Raw genomic sequence first — 4,880 nt, forward strand, 5'->3', positions numbered from 1 at the left:
AGAAAATCACCTTCAAAAATCTCTCTAATGAAAAAGAAGTGCAGAATTTGGGGGAAAATATGTAGAATGATCCTCCTAAGTAGATGAAAGGATCTAGTGCTGAATTGTTTTTTTTAAAGTATGAAGGAGATGCAGACATATATGTAATCTGTAATGATTGAGCCAGTATTAAAGAATAATTGAAAAAAAAGGATAAGGAGAGTAGGGATGCAACATAGGCATCATAGGGATAAGATAAGAAAGAAATGAACAAAACATGCACAGAGATAGGTTGATCTCAATAAAAAGAAAGACTTCCTTTTAATCTATGATAGGAGAGGATGATGTTCAGGGTTTTGAGATATAAAAGAAGAATTAGCTCAAAGTATATAATCATTATTTTTTTTCATTAATGTAGGAGTTGGGCTACTTTGCTTAGGGAGACAAGGAAGAATAATATGAATGACCAATAGATAAGGGGGAATTGAAATAGTTAACTTTAAAAATTTTGAGTCAACATTGGATAATTATGTAACTTACTTTTTCCATGATCAGCAACATTAAATGATGAAAAGTGAAGGCAGATATTAAGAGAAATACCTTAGATCTGATTTGTTTAATGCAACTGAAGAACAAGGTGGAAATTGTTTCAAGCTGAGAAGATAATGAATGGTTGAACTGGTTAAATCTAGGGTCAAGATGAAGAAGATAAGAAATGAGAACAGAATGAGATTTATGGAATGAGAGGAAAAAACAGCAAAGGGTGACAAATATGGAACTTAACTGAAGAAGAACAAGTTTAGGAAGAGTGATACAGAGTGAGAGATGGAAGGAAATTCATCATGATTGAACAAAAGTTTAGATTTCAAGACCTAGGGCACTTATGAGTAGTCCATGATGAATTCTAAAGATACTCTTCCTGTAGCTAGCAAAAATATGATTTGTATATATTAATAATTAAGTTAAAATAGTAAAAATGACAGCATGCTATTATATTGATATGCAGGATGAATTTTAAAATTCAAAGGAATTTACATTAAATTTTGACTTTAAAAATAGACAAGAATTATATATCATAATCCAAGAACATCTTGCTCATCATTCAACTTGTTTGCAAAATTAGGATATCAGACCAGGCTAGTGAGTATAATGGAGTTATTTTTTCATCTTTGTGATGTTATTTTCCTATATAATAAAAAATATGAGAACCAGTCTGTTTAATTATATCAACAGTTGCTTACCATTTCAAAGCCACATCTCTTTATGTTTCAGCCTGTTGTTCTAATGGTGGGATGGCATTCAGGGTTCAGGTAACCAACTTCACATGATAACTAATGAGAGCTACTTGAAAATATTCTGTGCTTTCATGTGAACTAGTTCAGAGGTCTTTTTTCTGATTTCAAAGATGCAAGGATGCTTCCACAGATGAATCCTTGCATTGTATGGAAGGAATAGGCTGTTCCTAAGTGCTTTTGATTTTTGGATTATTATTATATAAAGGAAATTCAAATGCATGCAATGAAAATATGGAGTTCCTTTAACTTGAAAATCTGGAGCATATTAAGGAAATATTTTTTAAATATATTAGTTTTGCCTTTCCCAAAAAGAAAAAAGTATATAGGTTTCATTTAACTCCTCCAAATTGTAAATCCCCTATGATTAAGACATACTACTTATATATTTATTTCTACAAAATTATTTATAGCAGCTCTTTTTATGGTCACATAGAACTGAAAATTGAGGAATAAATGCAGAATGATTAAAGAAATTATGGTATATGATTATAATGGAATACTTCTATTATATGGGAAATGAAAAGCAGCATGATTTCAGAAAAATAAAACCTGGAAAGACATGATGTTATACAATGTGAAGTGAACATAATACAGAGAAATTTGTATATGGTATTATCTCCATTATATAATGATAAATTGTGAATAATTGAGGTATTCTGATGGAGTCCTGATAAAAAAAATATATCCCCTCCAGAGGAATGACTGATGAAGTCTGAATGAAGAACAAAGTAAGCTATTTTTTACGTTATTTTTATGTGTTTTACTTTTAGTCTGTTTTCCCCCACTATATGACTAATATGCAAATCTATTTTGAATGGCTGAAAATGTATAAGCTACATAAAATTATTTACCATCTTAGGGAATGGGGAAGGGGAAAAGGGGGAAGAGAAATTGAAATTCAAAATTTTAAAACATGTTAAAATATTTTTGCATATAATTGGGAAAGATAAAATAGTATTTGATGATAACTATTGCTCTTCAATTAGCAAATTGAAATCAGCAAATTTTTCAGGATAGGAAATATAAATGGATAGCTAGCTAGCTAGATATTGTTATCTATATATACTATATATATATATACAAATATATATGTTCCTATTGATATATGTGTATACACACATATGTCAATACTTTCTCTGTTTTTCTTGGAACTAGAGAGGAAGAATGATCAATTTTCCCCTCTGTCCAATGTATTTTCATCATTGCATTAAATTTTCTGAAAGAAGGAAGGAGTATTCAAAAAAATTAAGACGGGTTGGAGAAAGGGTTATTGTTTTCTTGTTTGTCCTTTATTCTAGAAGAAGACTATGATATCATGGATGTAATGTTATGACAAACATGTGAATTGGATTTGAGATCGGGATGGGGGCTATACTAAGTAACCAGGTTCACTTTCTCCTCCAGAGCCAGTTGGGTCCAATGGCAAGTTATGAATTAGGACAACTGGAGATGGCCATGAATGTGAGGCAATCAGTATTAAGGGATTTGCCTAAGGTCACACACCTACTAAGTTGTAAGTGTTTGAGACTGGATTTGAACCTAGGTCTTCCTGACTTTAGGATTGGTGCTCTATCCACTGTACCACTTATCTGTTCTGTGAGTAAATGTTCCTGCCTACTGGCAAGACTGAGTGAATAACTTGGTCATTGAAGCTCCCAAGCCTTGGACTAACTCTATGGGTCTTGGTCAGATCCTAATCTTCCTAAGGACTCATGACAGAGTGGAAGGCAAGACCAAGAGTAAAGCTCATCCAATGTTTTACTCAAGAGTCAAAGGCTGAAAGTTAAGGGAGCAGAACTCCCTTCCCTTTCTTCATGCTATCCATAAAGGGAATTGAAAGGGATTACATAGGGTCACAGATTGACTCTGGTCAGAAGAATAGATCAGAAAGAGATTGGAAATTATCTAAAATGGGTTCTGTCAACAAAATTTAGTAAGAAAAAAATGCTAAAAATGACAAAAAAGAAATGGCAGGCAAAAGACCAAGCAAAATTCATGCGTGAGATTGACCCTTAATCTATTGCTTTAGTGCTGGTGAGTGCAACTTGAAAAGTGATTGAGGTCCTTTATAATACTATGAATGAGTCAGAAAGCTTTTCAAGGATAGAAACTGAGATTCCAAAGTAAAAGAGTAATGAATGAGGAAAACTGGTGAGAGAAAAGATTGGAATCACAGATCACAAGTGTCCCCTTCTCACACTAGAAAATGTATTGGTGTGTTATCAGTTAAACACATCTAACAATACAACATTGTTCTTCTACAGCATTTCCTCTGTGAAACCACCAGGGTTTTTAATATCCCCAAAATGCATATCACTCTTTTCCGCAAGACTCAAAAGCAATAAAGGATCTAAAAAGACCAGTAAAAAAGCTCTGCAGAAGGCAGATGATGATGATGATGACTGACAAAGATTAGGAGGAGATTAATGAGCAGAGCACGAATCTGAAGATGAAAGTAATGTAGTAAAAAACTATAAAGATCTGGAGAAAGTTGTCTCCTCTTTTCAGGATGATTTCATCTTGAAAATACATCTGGATCTAGCAAGAAATAAAATACAAGATGCATTCTACAAAAATGAATTCATAGAGAAAAAAATGGAAGAAAATAAGAATGGTGAAATTGGGTGATATATTGGATCTTATTACTGGAGAGGACAAAGAATCAGAAACAGAGACAGCTATGCAAATTGTCCTGAAAAAAGTGTCAGAAGAGAAAACTGAGTCTGAAAAGTACCAAGTGCTTTTATGCCTGTGGAAAAAAATATCAGCCTGCCCAAGATGAGTGTATCTAAATAGTCAGATTCCTATGGTACCAAGAACTATAATGGTTTTCATTTTGTGAGGAATGGGGCAAAGGGGGTCTTTCTGGAAAAAATACAGTTTTATTAAATAAAGTCTTATCACAGCAGGAATCTGAAAAAAACAGTAAAAATAACCAACTGGAAAGGGAAACACAGAAGCTAATTAAAGAAAATAAAACCCTAAAAAATAGAATTAAAGAAATAGAAACCAATGAATCTGCAAGACTACAAGATTACATCAAACAGAATAAAAGCATGAATAAATTGAAGAAAATGTAAAGTAATTATTAGGGAAAACAAATGAACCAGGAAAATAGATCCAGAAGAGACAATCAACAAATCACCAAACTACCAGAAACCTGGATCAACAAAAGAACCTGAAAAACATCATGAAGGAAATCATTAGGGATAATTGTCCAAATCTACTAGAACTAGATAACAATATAACTATTGAAACAATCCACAGAACCCCTCCAGAAAGAAACTCAAGGATAAAAACTGCCAGGGCTGTAATAGTCAAATTCCAAAAACCTCAAATAAAGGAGCAAAAAAGAAAATAATCTAAATATAAAGGAAACACAATTATACTCACACAGGATATATTACCCTCAGCACTGAAGTATCTGAAGAACTGGAATCCTATATTTCAAAGAGCAAAGGACCTGGAAGTGCAACCCAGAATGTACTAACTTACAAAACTCATCATATACTATCAGGGGAAAAGATGAATGTTCAGTGAAATAGAGGACTTCCATAATTTCTTGACACAAAGACCAGAAGTGACTAGAGAATTCAATCTGCAAAT

The 4,880-nt window shown here is 32.9% G+C and overlaps 1 pseudogene; it reads left to right on the forward strand.

The window, feature by feature from the left end:
- Positions 1 to 2,636: 2,636 nt before the first annotated feature.
- Positions 2,637 to 4,070, forward strand: LOC141513916 (mitochondrial transcription rescue factor 1 pseudogene; annotated as a pseudogene).
- Positions 4,071 to 4,880: the final 810 nt, after the last annotated feature.

This window comes from Macrotis lagotis, chromosome 1, assembly GCF_037893015.1.
Source record: "Macrotis lagotis isolate mMagLag1 chromosome 1, bilby.v1.9.chrom.fasta, whole genome shotgun sequence".
NCBI lineage: Eukaryota > Metazoa > Chordata > Mammalia > Peramelemorphia > Peramelidae > Macrotis > Macrotis lagotis.